The sequence below is a fragment of the Harmonia axyridis genome, chromosome X (genome assembly GCF_914767665.1).
Source record: "Harmonia axyridis chromosome X, icHarAxyr1.1, whole genome shotgun sequence".
Classification (NCBI taxonomy): domain Eukaryota; kingdom Metazoa; phylum Arthropoda; class Insecta; order Coleoptera; family Coccinellidae; genus Harmonia; species Harmonia axyridis.
In genome coordinates this window covers 4,550,130-4,573,214 of record NC_059508.1, presented here as the reverse complement: position 1 = coordinate 4,573,214, position 23,085 = coordinate 4,550,130, and the positions used below count along the sequence as shown (strand labels likewise).

Below are 23,085 nucleotides of genomic sequence, written 5' to 3'. Positions count from 1 at the left end.
CAGGAGAGCGAAAGTGAAGAAATTATTGTCGATATATGGGTATTCATAAAAACAAGGGATGTACTGAATTTTATACAAGGGTTCCCTTATTAATTGTTGGTAATAAAAGCTGCAGCCCATAAGAAACTACAAAAAAAAAGAGTTAGGTTCTACATAATAATGTCGCTATATTCCTTAGCAGGACATTTTTTGCAGTTTATTATGCGTCTCCAAATATATACCTACTCGGAGGAAACCTGAGAGTAGTTGTAACCTTTTATATGAAATAATTCGAGTTCTCTGTTGAAAACTACCCCTACTGTTGCCTACGGGATTTTTCAATGAGTGTTTGACTCATGCAACAGAGTTTTCATTAGAAATTAAAGGTAGTAAATTATTTCTGTTTTCATATATTTTGATAACATCGGATGTATTCAAAGCATTTTGACATTTTATTTGAAATAATTCGAGTTCTCTCAATAGTAAACTTGAAAACTTAACTCTTTCCTACGCTTTCATCGACAAAAAAATGGTGAAAGAATCAAAATTGATATCAATAAATGTTATTTTCTTATAATGATAACGTCGTTGTCGAAGCGGTGTTACATATAAGTAACCATTCTCTGAATTAGAATTTAGTTAGGTGAAACTCCGAAATATTTCAAGATTGACAATCTGATTCATAGATAACAAACTAACACTAAAATTTCGAAAATTTGTGGGGGATTATGATGGATTTAGATATTTAATGCTCTTTGATTTTGAATCTCTTATGCGTCTTTGAGGCTCATAAAAATAGTGCTTCCTGCTCAGTTCAGTTCAACGAAATTTCAAATTTTCTACTGACCCTGCATGATGTTAGAATACTGAAATATTTTGCCAGTTTTAGTTTAGAATAATCATCCTGGTATTATAGCATAAGTGGAAAGTAAATTCGGCTTCAGGTTAACAGTATAAAAAGTAATAAATGCCACAAATGAAAGTGAATAAATTGTACAAATTTGCTCGAAATAAAAAATGCTCTAATGTTTAGTATACGTAAAGTAAATGATCAAATTAAAACAGACAAAACAATAATCATTAAGAGGACAGTAAAACCACTAACTTCTCTTTAAGAAAATGTAGATACAAAATACGAAGAATTGAATCGAAAAATATTATGATTAACCTCTCAGATAGTTCAATAAGAATGGATTGGAACTATTGACAAAGTATTAAAATTACAGTGTTTATTGATGCGGAAACATTGAGAATGTTATTTTTAGATTACCGCAACAAGTACACATTCAGTCAATTTATTGATTTCTTCTTCTTTTCACCTTAAAATCAAAATTATTAGTAAACATTTCTTCTGCATTGACAATATAATAATCCATGTATTAAAAAAGCTGAATATTTCGAAAAAAACAGAATGGGTTTCGATAAAGTCATGGAAACAACAAATTCGAGAATTTGCGAAGTATTATGGATTCAATTGTTTTGTACAGGGTTTCGCAAATTCGATGCTCACTGGAAGAGACTCGAGACTATAAAACTTAAAGAAAAAATATTCAAGTACCCTTTTTCAGAAATAATGATATCAAAAAGCTGATCATAGCTATCTTGATTTATTCTCGAGTTACAAGGCGTTTCTGAAAAATGACTATTTCAAATATTTCGCTATATCTTGGTTTCAGTTCGAGATATTAGAAAAAAAATTTTTTTGCAGTAATTTTAATGATTTATATGACACTCAAACAAATCATAAAAATCGATTACTATTTTAGAGATATAGAGGAGAGTTGGCGCTTTTTCAGACGCAGAATTGTCGAAAAGCATCGCGTTGTCAGTTTTGCAAAAATTAAGTCAAAAACTCAATATATTTGTAACGGATGTAATTTTTGAAAATCCTATAAGGCGATACTTTTCGACAAAAATGCGGCTAAAAAACTGCGTTGAAAACCATAGGGTGTTCCATTTAAGAAATACCAACTCTCCGTTTCCATATCTCTGAAACGGTAATTATTTTCTATGATCTGTTATGAATCTTATATAAACCATAAAAATTATTTGTTGAAATTTATTTATCCCACTAATTTATATAATCTGATCTGTTAGGTATTTGATTATTAGGGATGGTCCTCTACTAAAATTTTATTATGATTCTTATCACAGTCAAAAATATAAATACATACAAAGATACATTGAAAAAGGGTTCTGCCCGAAACGTATGTATTTATATTTTTGACTGTGATAAGAATCACAATGAAATTTGAATAATCAATCAATTTTACTAACAATCAAATACCTACCAGATCAGATAAAACCAATTTAGAATTTTGTGAAAATCTCGAACAGAAACCAAGATATAGAGAATTATTTGAAACATTTGAAATCTTATTATTTCGAAAGAAGAGATCGGGGTTCCAAGAAGAATTTTTCCCGTCTTATAGTTAGACGAGATGCTTTCAATGCACATCCAATTTGGGACACCCTGTACTTTCTGAGAAGGAAATGTAAATGAAATATTCAAAAGTTTCGCAGTTATTTGCAGAATAATAGGTAGTACTTCTAGTCAAAATGCAAAATATGGAAATTCGAGAAGGAACGAATGAAAGAGATCAGCAGAATCGAAGTGACCAAATATGTGGGTGCAAAGCGAGTGAAGGGAGTCCTGAATGTTTGCGTCCTATTGTGCGACACCTGTGGGAAAACTGATAGCGTCTGAGATCTCTCTGGGCATGACGGACTTTACAGTCGGACTGTACCACTTACTTGACAATGTTCACAGATGAGTGCAAAAGTAAAAATCTAAATTCAAGCGAATAGTGTTTCGCGCAAGCCTTTGCGACCTTGGAAGTACTAGAGAAAGACGACCCAAGCGAGTTAGAGATAGGAAAAAACTCGTGCAGTGGAGGGGGCCATTAAGAGAAAAGAGGGGAAAGTAAAGGGAGAAATTAAGAACTCGTGTTATTATGTGCGATCTTGCAACTACAGCCGATGCTAATATTTGCACCAAATTATACAGGTGGCCTTTTCAACCTGGAATTGTTTTCGATAGTGAGATTTCGTACCTATTCGCAGCGTGCAGTTAGTTGTCTGACAAACAGCCGCTCGGAAGAGTTGTCGAGCATTCACTTTTACTTTCATTTGTGGCGCAACTGATGTTGAGAGCCGCGGCCCAAAAATATAATTCACTCAATGCGAAGTCAGGCCAGTGAAGAGAACGACTTATGTGAGTGCTAAAAAGAGTGCAGTGCAGTGTAGTTATGGCCCGATTTTCTGGTTATCGCAAAGGTGCTCGCGACAATTTGGATACCGAAGTCGCGGGTACCCTCTAGGACCTTGCATTTTCCCGGGTAAGTCGCTAGCATCACCAAATACGAACACTATGGACCGTTGGGAACATTTCATACTTTTGACATTTCCCGCTCTACATTGCGCACGGCTTCATGCGCGCCTCGTGCTCTTATCTCAGACGTCCTAGCCCTCTGGAAAATGCATTTATTGCTATTTCGACGAACGCATACCCATTAACCTCATTTCATTATGCATTCAACCTAAACCGCGTCCATAAACATTCTCAACACATAATCTTCCTAAAACCATCATCCAAAAACATCCTTCGCCACTTCAAATTAATCATTACCTTAAAATATTCCCATCCCTACACTTTTTCATCAAGAAAATTCACCAAAAACATAATATCAATATCACATTTCAATCCAATTACTCTTTATCATCCTAAGGTAATTCACAAATTTTCATTTCCCTACCATCAATCCCAAAACCTTCCAAACAATATAGGTAATTTTGTCTAATCATAATTATGTCTATTCACCCTATCAAATCTCAAAGAGATCTCTTTATTTCCCTCAAAAAAAAACCATTCTGGATTATCATCTATTACTCCATTTAATTAGGTAATACTGAATTACTCTTCCCATTGCCAAAAATGTATAAACTTCACTTCTTCGTATCCCTAGCACTATCAATTGATAATCACTTCCCACCTCAAAATATCACTCATCAATAATCTCATTTCATCACAGTCTAACCCTCAAATGTAGTGACTATAAACACCTTTCGCAGAAAATGTCATTCTCCTCTAATTCTCTTCGTTTACCTCAAAATCAAAAAATTTACCCTTTCCATCATTTTATCATATAAACATCAAACTATTTCATTAGATTTGCCTGTTGAAATAATGAATGACTTTTTTTTGTTTCTTGAAATCTGGATTTGAATCATTCTTCAATAATTCTTCAACCTACTAATGCTTCTCACCCTAGAAATATCACCTGTTAACCCCAATTTCTTGAAATGACTCTCCCAAAATCGAACGTACTCTTCAAAATTTCCTTTTCGCAACACTTCAGCAATTACCAAAAGAATTCATACCGTTCAGAATGAACTGAACTGAAATCAGTATGTGTGAAATTAAATTTCACTCGATTACAGCACACAATTTTTAATTATATAATCTTTCGTAATTCTTCGAGAAGGAATTAATAACATATGACTAACAGAAACGGTTGAAAATGATCTGAAAATTGTTTGGTTCTACAATTTTTTTATGGAAGAATTTACGGGTATCATCTTAGCAATTGCACAATGTACATAGATTCGAGACGGTTTGGATATAGTGCTGTATCAATTGTTCAAAAATTGATAAAGATACACTTCATCTAAATTGGTGAACGTAGAATTTTTCTTCAAATGTCAAAAAGAGTAGAAGCAAAGAATACAGAATGTCTAGGTAGAATTGTCAATTTGGTACCAGATATTCTCTAGAATTTGCAAAACAGGCCTACCAGTTTTCTCAATAATACCTATTTGATATAATCAACCAATAGAAAAACACTGCATTCGAATAGTCAATATGATTTCTTCGTCTCAATTACAAATCTGAGTCATTTATTAATAATTATATTCTAATTTCAACTTCATCATGGCCTTGTCTATTCATTACTTATCCTAAATTGTTAATATCACATCTTTTCGTCTCATGCTTACTAATCGGTTTGAAATTAAGTGTGATGGAGCAACTTTTCTCTATTCCTTTTAATTTCAAGATTAACAGCATCGAAATCCATGCTCTAATGACAAATAATCTCCTTGTTGAATGTTTTGATAGCATTTATAAAACTCAGAAATAGAAAATTTGCCTTTCTTGTGTGTGTAATTTCCATTAGATTGTTCAACAAATTTGAGGCCTATTGGGTTTAATAACATTAAATTAATTGAATTGAGCTTTTTTTACTCAACCATGACAAAATTTTCTGAAATAAAATTATTGACTAGATTTGCAGCAATGAGTTTTGATCGGCAATATGCTGTGATAGGTATGAATTATTTCCATACTAAATTCATATCTCTGATTTCTATATTTGAATGTTTACGGGATTCCCAGGCATTATCTGAACTGTATTTGATATATTTTTTTTTATTGTAATAATATTTGATTGAAAATGATTTATCACTCTGAAGTAATAATTGGCATTAGTCATATTTCTCAGAATCATTTCAATTTGAATATAAACCTCAAAATGTTTCTTGTACGTAAGAAAGTGGCAGTATGTAAAATTGTTTTGAGTCATGGGAAAATGAGGTATATTCACAATGGTGAAATTTTTTACTTATGAACATAATACGATGTGAGTTCTGATATTGAAAATGGAAAGTTGGAATAGAACTTTTTCAATTTATAAACGTTCAATTCTTCAAAAGAATGCTATATGTTCGGAGAGTTATATAAATAATGGGAATTTAATTTGATTTCTTCGAAATGAATGTTGAGAAACAGTCAAATTCTGGTACTGAAAAAAGCAATATTGACACTTGTCCCAAATGAAAGAAATCTAGTTAATATAAAAGAATTTATAAATCAACTGAAAAATTGCGAAACTCGGACCAGGTTTATTGGAATAGGAGGGTTAAGTTGCATAATCTTAGAGCTTTATTTATATTAAATTAGGACACCAGTGCAGATTCACGGGGTGAGCCTTGTCAATGTTAGCCATCATAGCATGTTTCATCACCAGTAACTGATGATGTATAAAATTTTTCATCATGGTTTCTTGAGATAAGTCTCATAATTGGTATGGTAGACTTTTAAAATTTAAACATTGAAAACAAATTATATTTTTTAAGTCTTACTAACTACAACACGAGCATTTGTTGATGAAAGTATCAAGATCTATTTTCCATCAGTTTCGTACTGAGACTCTAGAGAATTCTTTTCAAATAAATAATCCCTCGATCTACAGATAAAATTCGTCTAAATCATTGTTTCAATTCGTGTGAATGTCTACTATAATCGAGTGAAAGTATTGTTGAAAATACCTTCGACCCATTCATCACAATATTCATTTATATTTCATTTAAATCTATTTTGATTCACTTGATTACTTTTATATATTCCATTGTTGTGTTGACTCCATTAAACCTATTAATAATTATAACCATCATTTTAATTATACAATGTAACGTGATTATTTTCAACAAATACTCGAGTGAAATGTCAGATGAAAATCCGATTCAAGATCTCTTACCAGAGGGTGTGTTATGATCCCATCAACAGATTCCAAGAACACTTTTCCGATTATCGATCGATTTATTTAACAATTGCTACTGATTTCAAGGATGAATTTAATGCTACATTACACACAACGAATGGAACCATTATTCAAAACTATTCATCCATACTTCCATGCACATTTCTTATTTGAAATTCGAAGCTTTGTATGTCTTTGACCTTAAATCTAAATTTCCCTATATCCAGAATCCTAATCGGAATTGTTGGATTGTCAATCCCAATGATACAAAAAAAGGATGCCCATATGTAAATTATACGTAGATACCATGAATTCAACTCGAATCTTTCATATCTGAAACGAAACTAAATTTTTGCTCTTTTATTCGTCCAAATTCTACCTGTATATTGATAAAAAATTAATTGGGAGAACAGGTAGAAATCAGTAGATCCAAATAAATCTTCAGCTTTCGACATATCAGAGTGAAGTAGAAAAGATAATGACAAAAAAGATGTTCTATTCAAGACTGCCACTAAGGTATTGTTTCATCGCAAAAAAGTACTATCTGTAAAATCTAATAATTTGAGGAAAAAACTTTTAGAATATTTTCGATACATTAGAAAATTCTGTCGAACGAAATGTCATCAAAATAATACTTCATTATGTAAAATTATGAAAAAACCCGCTCAAAAGGATTGCCGAAATTATTCGTCTCGCTATGTTGGTACTCTCACGTGGATTTTGTATGTTCATACTTTGTTTGTTTACAGTGGTTCATTCTGATGTTTCATTTCGATAGTGTTCTAAGATTTTGGAAATAGATAAAATATCGAATAGTTATCATTCATCACTGGTATTCGTGTCCTAACTTTTTTTTTTCCCTGTCCTCTTTGCCACTACATAGTTGAATATATCGAATAGTCTCATGATTTTTGCACTTCAAATGGAATGTCGTGCTTCAAGCCTTGAGAATATTGAATCATCAGTTAAAAACTATGATTTGTTGAAAGGATTTTAATTGTGCACCAACTGATTTCTGGCCAAAAAAAAATCTATTCTAATAACCACCATATTTCCCTGAAACGCCACCGGTCAACATTTTCCCTTCTAAAATTCGAATATTCTCTTGAAAAAAACTATTTACAAGGTGAAGTATATATATGACGCGAGCACCAGGGTAGAATCCTAGAAATGAGTTCGAAAATTTTTTATCACTAGATTTATTCATTGGCAATGAATATAAGGACCTACTTTGATGGCGATATAGTACATTTCTTATACTTAATCGACTACCGAAAGTTTCTGAGGTATATCAACAGAAAATGCGGATCTAGCTACATAATTTCTTATTTATGGGTTATGGGTTACCGCACTCCGTATAATACCGAAAATTAAAAAAAAAACTTCTACGGTCCCAACCAGTATACTAATACCAAATCACCAATAATTCATTCAAAATTGGAATATTTCACCTTTGCGCATGAGCAAGTATATGCAAAGGGAGAGATATTCCCACACATTTTTTCGTATGGGACCATCTACGATGGATTATGGAAAATCGTTACCAACTTCCATTAAAATCTGATAAGAATTATCGAAGTTTTGTTACAAGGACGTGCGGACACACAGGTCGACAGACATATACGAAACCAGAACAAACGAGACTCGATTTTGGGACGGTTTAAGCTAATTAAATCAGTTATCTCTCATACCTTTTCAAGTTTTTATCTTTATATGGTTTCGGCCAAGTTTTTACTCACCTGGCGCTTTTGTTGAAATGGTATTGCTATCATCTTGACAATTATAGAAGAGATTCCGTTCCGCTGATGATGTGACATCAACCAATTCGTTCATGCACAGTAAGCATGCATATGATGCTCAATATAAGAGCGATGAGATCAAAAATACAATGAGACGAATTATTTCATATTGCAACATTAAGTTATACGTATGATATTAAGTTTCTTTCCTGTCTTGAAAGGAGACGATTATAATAGCCATGAATCTACACTTCAATAGATATCTTTTTTTTTTCACAATTGAAATGACATTCACATTCCTTGATGAATCTACTAATGACGCGTATTTAGTTTGGTCTTAACTTAACATTGCTGAGATGTACGTGATGGCGTAACGTTGTTCTTTATTTAGCTGACCCTACTTGCAAAATATTTTTGTCAAGTGAAATAGGGTCATGAATCACTACAGATTTCGCTGCAAATCTGCGTTTTTTCTTCCACTATCTGATTGACCAATTTTTTATTGCCTAAGTACTAGTTAATTTGGACCACTTGTTCATTTCTACAGAGGATATTTCACAAAATTTGATGGACTTAAGTTGTTATTATTTATTGTCAACCATAATAAGTAGTTTACATGATTAGAATGATCTTTGAGTTTTTTTTTCCTAGTCAATATTGTCGTTTGAAAAAACCTGAGGAAATATACACGATCTTGTGTTTTTCCATTTTTTTACGGGTAGCAGAGAAATTCTGCTCTGACTTTTGAGTATTCTTCCAGGTTCATTCGAGATGTAATTTCATTTCGTTACTCTACATATTTCAAGAAATATAGCTGTGTAGAGGACGATTATTTGAAACAACACTCTTAACTGACCCCAATTGATACGTTCTGACATAAAACGTGGGCAGATGGCCTAGAGAATAATTATGAGGAATGCAATGCAAATAATATACAAAATAATACATTGCAGTGTTGAGTAACAGGTGTCTCGAATAGAATTGAACTATGTATTCAGTTATCTCATTTCCGAAGAAAGCTGTAGATTTTGAACAAAGAACCTATAGCATTTGAAAGTCAATTAGTTGTGCTAATTAAAAATTTAGGTCGCAGAATATTGTCGAACTTTATGATCCATGAAAATCAGCAAAATTACTAGGAGCTATTAAAGTTGTATGATAACATCGAGGCTGTGTTCAAACTTTTCTGTAATTTGCATGTGCAATTGCAAATTATAAATATGTATACCGACTGAGAACACGTATTTTCTTGCTATCCTACTTAACTCCTATTATATCTGCAACAAATTAAATTCACATTCGTGTTCAGAAAGGAAAATACCATAAATCTAAGAAGTTGAGTAGGATAAATGAATTTTCTTGGAAGAGGAAATTATTCATTGCGTTCGTAGATGTATCATTAGGTGAAGGACATGTGAATACATAAAAATTCTCAATGGCTGTATCACTTAGTCTAAATACTTCGTCTGAAAATCTATTTGCTTTATTACTCAACCTATCATTTTGCTCTTTGAATAAAAAGAGAAAAAATATCACGTCAACGAAAATTCTCATCGATTTTTTATTTTGAATAAAGTCCAAAAATGAAATAAAAATGAATTTAACCTGCTAGAACTTTCCTATAAAACTATAAAACTTATTTGAATGAGATTGAATAAAAAAAATTGGTCGCTAATCAAAACTGCTCTTCTAGCTCGAAAAAAAATCCATTAATTTCGTAAGGAATAGATCAATTAATCACTAAAAAAAACATTTCCCGGAAACATGGAGATATATAATCAGAAGAATGAGAATGAGTATTGATATTCTGATAACTCACTGCTGAATACAATATATTTTACCCTTATATAAGGCGAATCGAAAACACCTAGGTGGTTCTATATATTCTCTTTTTTTTCTCATTTCTTCAGGAGGACATAAGAATGGAGTGCTTCTTATGACATCCGGAAGATATGAGTGAAAAAATAGAATATGTAGTACCACCTTGATCTCATCGATTCACCTCAAGAATTCCTGATCCCAATGAAACACCCTTTATAAGGGTAAAATATATTTTATTTAGCAGTAAATCATCAGAATATCAATACTTAGTCTCATTCTTCTGACTTGTAAATTTACTTGATATTTGGTACGCATGTTTCTTATTTAATGCTCAAATTGATAACATAATAACAATAAGGAAAATCCAGGTCCAGGTTAACCAAAAAGTACGAAACGATTGTATCCTTGAAAAAAATCCATTCAATATTTGAAAAAAGCACAAAAAACAAACTTTCGATTTACGAAGTTTCAAAACGAATTAAACCAGGTTCCAAACTCGCCTCTAGATATTGATTATGATGTTTCCCTACTTTAAATTATTATGTGATTTTTCTTTTCATAAGTTGAGGTATTTAGCGATGAGAGAGGAAATAATAATCAAAAGTGTAAAATTTACAGAGTTTGATCGAGTTATCGCTCTAGCTTACCTGAAAAAATAAAATCGCGTGTTTGAATAAGAAGTACTGATCTCTCATATTAATATATAAATCATATATCTTGGCTATATTCCAAATTGCAAGATAAATCTGTTAATTAGAAACTGACTTGAATAAATCTACAAAATTACATCAATATTAATCTTTTTAACTGAATACAATCAATGGATTTTCGTAATTGTCAGACATGTATTTATTTCAAAAAAATCATTGTCCTCATAAAAAGAAAAATTGATTTTTTGGCTGGTGTGTGTTAAAACACTGTTGCAATTTTAAAATAGTGTGGTAGTAATGTGAAATTGTCGAATATGGGAGTAATTTCTTCAGGAATTGTTGAATCACCTTCAGAAATTGGGTCGAATTGGAAATAACAAGAGTGAATTCACTTTCATTTTCATTCGAATACATTATTCACCATGATATACTTGCATTATACTTCGGCTGGCAATATGAAACAATACAAGAGCTCAAAACGATTTTCGCATGATGTACCCTACGTAAAAAAAAGTTTCTCTCGAGGAGAACAAATTATATCATTCATCTTGTTAACAAATCAATTCTGACACAATTTGAACCAAGCTGTTAGTGGTGGAAGGTTACTGAAAGAAAATTACCACTCTCCTTGGAATTGGTAATAAATTGAGAGATTCAAAGTAGAGATAATAGATATAATTGTCTATTGTTGAAAGTTGCTGATATCTTGTTGATAGTTTTAATTGTTTGAGAGTTTCGTCTTCTTCTCTTGGATGTTGGAGTGCAATTTACCAATCAGCTCGCTATATTCAATCACGATTACTTATTAACCCTCTTGAATATTTTATTGAGTAATCTTCTCCTTCTTTCAAACAGTGATACCATCTTCAAATGATAAATTCTGGTGCTTTTTTCATAGACTTTAGAAATATGTTAATCGAATTTTTCATTTTGTTGTTATATGTATCAACGTCTGAAATGATTATAGAATTATTGTTTATACCTTCGCTTTTATCACAATTCACAATACACTTCTTGATTATACAGCTCTAATTCGTTGAATAATCCATTTTATTGCTAGAGAAGAAAATGAACAGTTCGAAAATATGGTCATATATTCCAATAGATATAGAGATGGTATCCTAAAAATCTTTCTAATAGGAATATAAGAGATAGAGAGGAAACTGGAGTTTTTTCAAGATGAAATGCATTCTGCTGGCGTAAATGTTGAAATCGAAGACTAAAATTTTTTCACCACAAGAATTATCAGACTGATCTGTCCATATTCAGAAGCACAATTTAGGGATTCACGGCTTGGCTTAAGCTTGACTTTCAAGTTAAGCTCAAGTTAAGTAGTAGTTTTTCAAGCTCAACTCAAGTCAAGTATTCGTTTATCAAGTACTTGAATCATATCAAGTTTAGCAGTTTTATTGTGTAGTGTCTCATCAATAAAAAAATGATGGAATGAGAATGAACCTTGCGAAAAACTCTTTCATTTATTAAACTTATTGTATAAAAGAACCGAAAATATCAACCTTTTTGAAATAGAAACATAAATTAAATCACTATAAATCAAAACAAAATAAAAAATGAAGTTTGAAGCAGAAACATAAATTAAATCATAACAAAATAAAAAATAGTAAAAAAAATAGTTTCTTAATATTGAGGAACCTCCAGGCTTTGTTTGATTTCATAATTTTTCATCCAGGATCTAAGACACCTGAGGCATCTTATAGATTTGTAGCCTAACCTTTTGCGGGTGTTCGTAACTGTAAGAGCAGCTCTGGAAAATTGTCTTTCAACAGGAGCTGAAGATACTGGCGTTGATAAAAAATCCTTGGCCATTTTGGCCAAGTTTGGGAAGATATTTCTGAAACTACCAAAATCCACCAATATATTTCATAGATATGTGAGAAAACTACTAATAAATTCACACTGGCGAATGCTTCAGTCTCTCGCCTCGAGGAATCCCCTTATTTAGTCTAAGCGCACACGAGATTGCAGAAATATATGCCGTGCATGCGACGCGTGCATATCAAGCTCAAGTAATATCAAGTAGCTTGATATCAAGTCAAGCAATAAATATCTAAAATCAAGTCAAGTCAAGCTCAAGTATGTAATTGTTCACGAGCTTGAATTACAAGTCAATCAGTGGGTTAAAATGTCAAGCTAGTTCGCTTGATGAATCCCTACTACAGAAGAATATGAACAGTTCGAGAATTTGGTAATATATTTCAACAGATATAGAGATGGTATCCTAAAAGTCTTTCTTATAGGAATAGAAGGGATAGACAAACAGAAAATTTCAATTTTTTTAAGATGAAGTTCATTTTGCTAGCCTAATTGTTGAAATCGGAAACTAAAATTTTTTCAGCACAAAAGTTATCAGACTGATTTGTCTATATTCGGAAGCAGAATCGCAGGTATAAAGAAATATACGAAAGCTAGTTTGAGTTTCTTTATCTAATTTGTTATTTTTTGACTCTCCACAGTAATAATAACTATATTGTCATTGATTTCATCACAATTCAGTTACCTTTCGACTTGAGGTATCAAAATATATCGAAAAGTGTCTAGAGTAGAAGGTGTTCCATCTGCCACGATCAGATCCATGAAAGGTCAAATACAAGTCTGAAAGACATCGAAAGTAGTCGCGTCATCATCGTAAGTCAATAAGAAAGGAGGAATTTTAGACTGAAAATGATGTGTCGCATCTGAAGGTTGTGCAAGTAATACAACACTGGATAGCCCTGAAGAGATGTAGAAATATCGAACTGAAGTCGTTTTATACCCATTCGATAGTGGTAACAACTGAAATGGTTACAATTCAACTCGTTCTTTCTCTTATATTTGGATCAGACACGATCAAGAGAGAGGTCTGGGAATGATCTTGATATTTCTTGATATCCATATCCATTTAAAATGGAAATATATAATGCTAATGGGTTCCAAGCAGATTCATTGAATGTTCGAGAAAGAAAGTACCTGTTTATTATTTCAGTTGTTGGGGATTTTACTCTTTCTTATTAATATTACTGGTTTAAGAACACCACCTACATCTTTTCCATGACTTTAGCCTATCAGCGTAGCTGAAAAAACTCCCCTCGAAGTCAGCTTTCTTACTCCACTCTAATAGGAACACTCACCCTATCCCTGATATTTATATTATCAAAAGGATAGAGAGCGGTCGTAGATACAGGGTGTCCCCCTGATATTTCTCATAATATAATAAATGGCGGAATTTGCATAAATACGTTCACTAATTTTTGTAGGGGGACACATGTTACTAGGGATTCATCAAGTCAAGTACCTTGACATTTCAACCATCTACTTGACTTGAAAATCAAGCTCATGAAAAATTTCAAACCTGTGCTTGACTTGACTTGATTTAAGATATTTATTGCTTGACTTGATATTACTAGAGCGTGATATGCACACGTTGCACGGCATATATTTCTGCAATCTCGTGCGCGCTTAGACTGAATAAGAAGATGAAGAAAATACAAAAAGAAAAAAAAGTACAATTTCCATGTGTGTAATAATATCATACGGTATTAATTATCTATCTGGTTAATGTATCGGCAATTTGCCATCAACATAACCATTGTCAAACAGAAGATTTCACGCTATTACGTAGGAATCATTATCGAAAGCAACCCAAGGAGAATGCACGCCATCGAAGGAGAGTAGCGATATACTGGTTTCACCCTTGTTAGGGATCATCAGTACCGCATAACTCAACCCAAGATGACGAACAAACGAAATAGCTGGCACCTTATTGAACGCTGGCAGATGCAAAGCAGTATACTGCTTTGCCGCGCCGAGAGACTGAAGCATTTGCCACTGTGACTTTATAAGTCGTTTTCTCACATTTCTATGAAATCTATTGGTAGATTTGGGGAGTTTCAGGAATATCTTCCCAAACTTGGCCAAAATGACCAAACAAGGATTTTTAATCAACGCCAGCATCTTCAGCTCCTGTAGAAAGACAATTTTCCAGAGCTGCTCTCACAGTTACAAGAACCTGCAATAGGTTAGGCGACAAATCTATGAGATGCCTCATGTGTCTTAGATCCTGGATGGAAATTTATGAAATCAAACAAAATCTGTAGGTTTCTCAATATTAAGAAACTTCATATTTTTATTATTGTTATGATTTATAGTGATTTAATTGATGTTCCTATTTCAAAAAAGGTTGATATTTTTGGTTCTTTATTACAATAAGTTTAATAATTAAAAGTGTTTTTTGCAAGGTTCCTTCTCATTTCATCATTTTATTATTGATGTGACACTACACTATAAAATTGCTTAAATTCAAATAGCTTGATATGATTCAAGTACTTGATCAATAAATACTTGACTTGACTTGAGATTTACTTGAAATCAAGTCAAGGTTTTGGAATATTTAGTAGAGCCTTCTCTCATTAAATAAGGATTTTCATCGATCCAATATCGACAGTTGTGCTGATTTACATGTCCATTTAAGAAGAAAGTACATTAATCCAAAAAACAAATTTACAGAAATTTAGACGGTCTGACGTCAGTTCACAAAATTGTAAACAACTGTCCAGATCACCTTCTTTTAACTCTTGCACTAGCACGACTCTTAGTTTATAAGAGTGGTACTTGTAGTTTTGGAGATCTCGAAATACTGGGGATCTGCTGACACCACAAGCTTCTGACACTTTTCGTATAAACTGGGTGTTAGGTGAAAAACAGCATGTTCAGTAGGTTCAGACTCGTTCTGGGTGGTGCTTCCGATTGTATCTTCCTGAACTTCCCCACCAAAGACACAAGTCTTGCAGCAGCCCTCACAGTTTTTCCATTGGAGTAGTACAAATCGATAAATTCCACACACTCTGCAATTAATAACACCCTTTTCAAGCTATGCTTATTTATCGAATCAATACGAATCTAGATGTAAATAAAACTTTACCTTAAGGATAGAAGACAACAACGTGTTTCGTTGTTAAATGTTAAAAAAAAACAGAAATTTCAATGTAGCACTTCCAGTCCGAATGTTTTACAAATGTTGTTAATACTCGAAGTCTTTAAGAATGTAAATCACATGTTCACATTGCGTTTGTATTATTGTATGGAAGCGAATAGTGCTCAATTTGAACATTTAGTTTAAATAAATGTGTCCCTACGTAGACTAAATACAATGCGAAAATCAATCAGATATTTCGGTTTTTTTTTTGACTAAACCACATATCGAATAGACCATTTGTACGCAGTAAATTTGAAGAAATGTAACATTTAATTATTCGACCCCTGGACAGATCTGCAGTATCGAAAATAAGCATAGCTTTGATGATAGCCAAACTTCGGAACGAAGATGGCACCTGAAGAAGATTCGACCCCTGTTCCCTATTCAAACTTTTGGGGAGCCCCCTCATAGGGGGTTCCGATTTCAAACACCACTGAAACATGTGTCTCTCTTTGAAATGTAGTCAATGTAGTCATGTAAATTCCGCTATTTATTACATTATGAAAAATATTAATACATTCATGTAATATAATACGGAAACTAACACCCAGTTCCTTTATATTTCTCTTCAGGTTTTTGGGTACTATTCCAGTGGTTGAGATGATAATTGGGATAGTTCTTGTTGAAATCATTCCCCACTGGCACTTTACCCGAAACTGGATTTCCCAATATTTTAATATGTTTACGACCTTCTTTTGACTCATGTTGTTGTTATTTGGATTTCTGCGTCGATATCTTGTCTGTTGTGAGGACCTGTTTCATTAGTGAAAACAGGATGGTTTCCGGTCGGTACTTATAGTATGGCACTTTGCATTACTCCTAATACGGTTACCAATTCTACCCTACTTTGACATCCACCCATGAAAGGTTGGATTGTTTCATTCGTTGGACTCCCATATCGGCATCGATCGTCAATGATAGTTCGATCCTTTATGATAATATATTTGCAGTTGATCTTGTATAGCTAAAAAAAACCTTCCGTTCATTGATACATGTTACCTGATATGAGCCAATGGTTTGAAGCTGCATTGTAGTTTTTCTGGAATTGTCTGGTTGTTGTACGAATAATGCTCCTTCTGCAGTTGTGAAGGTGTTCACCCAATGTTTGGTAAACTGACGTACTCGTTTGCTTGATCTCTGAAGTATGTTCGAAGGATTTTTTTTGTCCACGAGTAAGTTCCACGATGTCTAGCAGACCCCTGCTTCCTTCATTCCTCGGCAGTTTGTTTTATCACTTTTTATGATAAAAGAGGATAAAAAAACATGATGAAAATCTTTTTGCGCGCTCATTCCAGAAGAGTAGAGGACTATCATTTTGCCCAGTGTCTGATTCATCGATAATGACTTGCCAGAACTGTAGATTTGAATGCAGAATATCCTTCTTCCATGATTCGGTTAGGATAGATCACATGGGAACAGCTGTTTTGGTGTCGAGGTTTTTTGAGCTGATTCTATTTCCACTTGATGTCCTGAATTCAAATAACGTATTCATTTTTACCAAGGAGCTCAAGTTTTCAAGATATACAATTTTAGAGAAATATAAGTTACATTATTTCAGCTCAAATCCGTAAGTGTAGTAAACAAAAGTAGAAGAAGAAGAATGTCGTACTTACAAACGAAAAAAAACATTGAAGAAATCAAATAGTTGCTCAACCCTTCGAAAGGTTCTTTTCCGCGACATTCTTGAATGTTTTTTTAAACAGTCCTTTTTTAAACTCATGTGCATGTCCCATCTTCCTTGATAGCGGTCACCTTTAATATCTTGGTGAAAGTTTTTTTTCACCTTGTTCCTCACTCATGCCTTCTGAAATTTTTGGAAAACGGTCTAAATGGCTGTGTTTTTTAATACTCATATTGCACCCGTATTTGAAACTATTAATCATCTTGTTAACCATTTCAACATAGTTTTGAGCTTTATGTTTGCCTAGAAAATTTTCTGCAACAAATGATGTCCAAGTTCAACTTGATTCATTGAATTTATGAAGGCAGGATCCTTAATTAATTGAATTATTCGTGGGTGATCAAATATCCCTGCTTTGAGTTTTACTGTGCTCAACTGAAGCATTTTTACCCCTATATATGCAAAACATGACCCATTCTTATCAAGAGCCATTACAAATTGCTTCTTTAAGCCCAACTTTCTATGTAACGGAGGAAGTATGATTTTTTCTCTTTCAACCAGAACGTCGTTAATGACATTCTTTTTCCCAACGTCCATATTTTTTCTCTGAGGCCAATCTTTCCTAACCCAGTAGTGGGTTTTGTCCCTACTATCCCAGAGGCACAAGAAACATGGATATTTTGTGTAACCACTTTGCTGCCGAAAAAAAAAGTTTACCATTTTCAAGTCTACACAAATCATCCATTGATGTTCGTGATACTTTATCTTCTGCAAGACCAAAGCTATTGTATTATATTCTTCTTTCAGTTACGTTGAGTGAGCTAGTAGTATTGAACGATGTTTATTCCCATTGTACCTACATTAATGAATATATAATAATTTTAGAACTCTCATAAATGAATATAATGAATGAAACGCACATTGATGGATAAGTTAATGTATCTAAAAAAGTAGAGCTGATAGTTAAATATATAGTTAAAATCAGCTATGAAATTTTTTTTGTTGCCCTGTGATAATGATTATTATGGCCAAACATTATGGGAAATACATTTCGTTGAAGTATCATGCTATTATATTATTTAAGATTTGTCACAGACTGGGAAATTTTCCCTCCAATTTTCATTCAGAAGACTGAAGTAAATATATAAAAGCAAGGATCTACACAAGTTTGCTTTTTTCGTTTTTCTTAGGGACCATCAGAAGGTTGAAGTTGTTTGGAAAACCATTCAGATACATATTCATTGTTCACCTCGAATGAAAATACATATGATAATTACATTATTGAAATCTGAAACAGACTGAGTTATCATGAATGAATTGCACTAGATATAATTTGTTTACTTCTTCAGAATTGAGAATGCTATTTCAAAACAATGAATCATAATATCCAAGTGTTTATAGCGTCTAGTTGTGTATTTCCGTGTTAAATTATACATTTCTGTTTCCACTTATTCGTTCAGATTTTCTAAGTATCGAAAAATGAATTCATGCTTTTCAATCAAATGGAGTACTGATTACAGGTATTGCTTTTTCTGAAGGACTATGCTATGGCAGTTGTTAAACATAGTACATTAGTACATAGAAGAGCAATGTTGAAACAAATAATCTATTGATTATCTAAAACATGTATATAAACTTTTATTTGAATAGCACTCATTTATTTTTACTATTTCCCTGAATCAGAACCACACATACAGGGTGATTCACCGGGATGGCCCCCGTTCATGGAAAACTAATCATAATTTTGAGCGGAAATTTGCATATTGGGGTTTGAGACAATGATCCTTCTCCCTGAAGTATTTTCAAATCTCTACAACTTCCGGTTATTCCGGAAACAGACTACTACTTCCTTATTTCAGATGGCCCACCCAGTATAATATTGCATCATTAGATTTAGCTTTTTTGATGAAAATTTCGGCAATATGCCATACCTTTGGTGAAAACTTAACAGTTCATGAGTCAATGGGATCCTATAAAAAGGGTGGCGATGAGGACTCACATTTTTTTAAATTTTTCGACAGAAAAAGCTTTTGTCAAAAATAATTTTTTCTTTTTCGAATCTGCAAATAAGTAGTATTATTAGACTGTTTGCGGTTTGGACCAAAAAAGTACAGGGTGTTTATAAGAAGATCATGAATTTGGACAACTCAAATTCATCAAAACTCAAGATTTTCAAATTAGAATCTATATTTTTCATTATTGCAGTCTATTCTACGTACAAATACAAACCTCCATAAGCAAATTTTCAGCTCAAAATTATGATTGGTTTTCCATAAACGTCAAATAGGCCATCCCGGTGAATCACCCTGTATATACGTATATATTTAATTGTTGATCTTGAAGTTTTCAGTTAAGATAACTAGGAAATCGAGACCATATTCTAAAACTACCGCGTATTGTAAGACAACTGTTTACAGCAGAGATTTCTACGAGCGAATACCATTGAAAATTGGTCTAAATTTAGCACAATAGGTAATGGTGGTTATAATTTTCTCAATGAACTTTTATTAGATGTAGAGTTGGCGATAGAACGCGAAATTAACTATAAAGCCAAGGCTTGAATTTTTAGACTTTCTTCTAGTAGGAATTTCAATGCTTTATCTCATATTGCTCCAGAACTTATTGAGAAGATTTATTGCTGGATGGATGATTCAACTCTTATGATTCACATGTGGTAATATTATAACACCAGGTTCTTCTTCCAGTTTTGGTAACTTATTTCATGAACACAAAATTCACTTTAATATCACAATTTCAATATGCCAATTTCGGTATAAACGTGTTGTTGATGAATATAAAATGTATATTTGCGGATTTGTTTATATTTACTATATGATCGTTAGTGAATTTCAGTCGAATAGATATTTAACACGTACCTGTTTATGTTTATCTAATTGTAACGACCTACAGAAAATCATAGCAGTTTCTTGTACAGAAAGTGGAAAAAGTTCAAACGTTGTCATCGAGTGGATTTATATTTTTTACAACTATATTTACTTCATGATTTCAAAGGTAATTCTTTAAATCTTCGTATTTTACATCAAATCAATTGACTGATATTGTTTTCGAATTTTCTGATGAAATACAAAATCGGTACCTATAAATTTAATGAACAACTCTACAATTGAATCGAAAGCTGCAGTCTGACAATGTACTGAGATTTCTACTGAAATTGATTCTGCAATTACTAAATATATATTTTTATTGCAATTTCATTAAGAAAAATTATAGTTCAAATTATGTTTTCTATATCCACTTTGAATTGTTTCAGTTAATCATAGACTTTTGCACAAAATTTTAAATTGTTATCATACATCTATACTCAAACTCGGTCAGATCCTTGGTAACTGAAATATTATGATTTTTTTCAATAGTTTGCTTGAATTTCCTATGATTCTGGATATCTGATCCAGAAGAAATTTTGCAAGTTAATTCATATTTTAGATGAACACTGAAAATTCAACTCGATCTGACATGTTTTCAAATATATTCTTCTTAAATTCACTCCGATTCTGATCATGCGATCAACATTAAATTGATATGTCATATAAATGCAAAATTTTCTCTTAATCGAATACATTATTTTGAAATTATCTGTTCAAGATGAAGGTATCTATGAAAATATATAAACTGAATTTAGAAGAGTTTCATTGTCGATAATTTAAAAATTGTTAGTAAGCTGGGTGAAGAGCTCTATGTGCAGCGTTCTTATGTTCTTTCAGTGAAAGTACTGAAATGTCAAAATCCAACATTCTCAGTAATGAATGAATTACTTGCATCGATTTCAAAAGAACTTGGTAAATTGTTTCCACTCCTGTTGCGTTCACGTCTAAAATGCCCTTCATTGACTATCACTGTACATGAATTGATGTTATGTAAACCTTTCTATTATCCTTGAGTTACTTTCAGAGAAAATTCACTTATATTTATTTGTAATGTAAAATAGCCAGTTGACTATGGATTGGTGGAACTGGTAACTTTATTTAGAATATATTATGCATGTAGGTCTTGTATTTTGAACTTGATTTTATTCCTGTTCGTTTTTTTCTCTAGAATATACGAAGATATTGTTATTCTCTACGTGCACAGTCAGAATTGCAAATTTCGACAAGTCGCGTTTGATGTTGTGTTGAGATCTTCAATGTACCTACATCATTTTATATGTCCTCATTGGGAAAGCAATGTAAAATTCCAATAAAAAATTATTTTTACTAAAGTATTAATCGCAAAGTTTGAACAATTTGTGATGACTATTTTTGGGATGAACCTATTCAATTTGGTTTGGGCACATACAAAATGATTGTGAAACGGAGATTGATACTAATGAAGTTCATGAAATTCATGCAGTGTGTGTTGGGTAATCGAATCACTAACAGAAAATTTTATGAAAAATCATGAAATGGTTTTCCCATGAGTAAAGAATTGCTCTATTTTTTTAAACATAAAATTCAAGCGAAAAATGTGTACAACGAAAATCCAATGCAACAATCTTCGGATTATTGCAAGGAAAAGTTAATTCTGGGGTTCTATAATGAGCTCTTTCGAAATGATCAAAACGTGACCTAGTTTCTCCATCCTCAATTGCAATTAGGAAATTTAGTAAAATAGAATCGAGCTGGTGAATGTTCAAATGTTCCGTTCAGATTTCGGAACACTCTTACTATCTATTCGAATGGGTTAATGATATTTTGGCATATAATGGATTGTGCAATTTTTTCGACTTTTTCGATTGGAAAAAAACAGTGAGAATTGGGGACAGAATTGAATTGTTGGTACTTGTAATTGAACAACAAAACATCAGCAGATTTATACAGGGTTGGCAAATTTCGAGGTTTAGCACTACAACTTTTGAACCAGAGGAGATTGGCAAAATCTGATACCCCATTCTCGTTCTCTCTTGCTGAGGAACTAACAAAAGTAGTAATCATTTTTTGGCTACCTTCTTTAGTTTTCGAGTAATAAGCAAAAATTGGAAAAATGGCGATATCGAAAAAAAAATTATATCTCCGCTAATACTGATGATAGAGCTCTGAAATTAAAATATTATAGAGGCACTTTTTTATGTAGAATCCAGTGGCTTGCTAGTCTTTTTAACAGGGTTTTTAATTACGAAGCTATGGCCCAGAGTTATGTTTTTTCGAAGGGGAACACTAGATTTCTTTGCCATTTTCTGAAAGGTTAATTTTTCCTGATTTTGAAAATATATACTATTGTATGGTTTGTATCAATATAAATAATAGAAAATGATTAAAAAACCTTTTTTTATCTGAGTGTCTCAATATTTCTATGGTTTCAACTGTTGATGAGCTCAGAAAAATTGAGCTTCCTATAACAAAAGTGTCCTTCCGTCAATCTATGCCTTTTACTAATTTGTTTTTTTTTAATTTGAATCTAGATATATTTTTTTTAAATAGTTACAAAAATATAAATGAAAAATTTCGAGGTTGCTTGAACACAGTTAAAAATATTCATCATTGAAGTATCGAGAAGATGTGTCGACTGTGCATTACTGCGGATAGTCAACGAATTTAGCATCTTCTGTAAAAACTTGATTCTCATTCAAAGTTATTACTGCGCAATTGTTATCACTATTAAGTTAAATATTATTTCTTGTTTGTTCCTTTCCTAATTGAAATGTTGAGTTCAATCATATCTATATGCGTTGTTTCATATGCCATTGGAAATTGATTGGTACTTGTGCGTATTCATTCTGGAGACCTATGGAAATAACCTTCTGATGCATCCATCTCATTACAACACTCTCGATCGA

At 32.5% G+C, this 23,085-nt stretch overlaps 1 protein-coding gene across 3 annotated transcripts in view; it reads left to right on the top strand.

The window, feature by feature from the left end:
- The first annotated feature begins 2,738 nt into the window (after positions 1-2,738).
- The window catches only part of LOC123685897 (transcription factor Ken), a 30,797-nt gene continuing 10,450 nt past the window's right edge, over positions 2,739-23,085 (top strand). Inside the window, exon 1 of one of the 3 annotated variants that reach the window (XM_045625753.1) lies at positions 2,739-3,317. The gene's annotated coding sequence lies outside the window, so the exon portion shown is untranslated. Of the gene's footprint in view, positions 3,318-20,302; positions 20,328-23,085 lie in introns of those variants that run through there. The other 2 variants (XM_045625754.1, XM_045625756.1) reach the window with 2 other exon arrangements.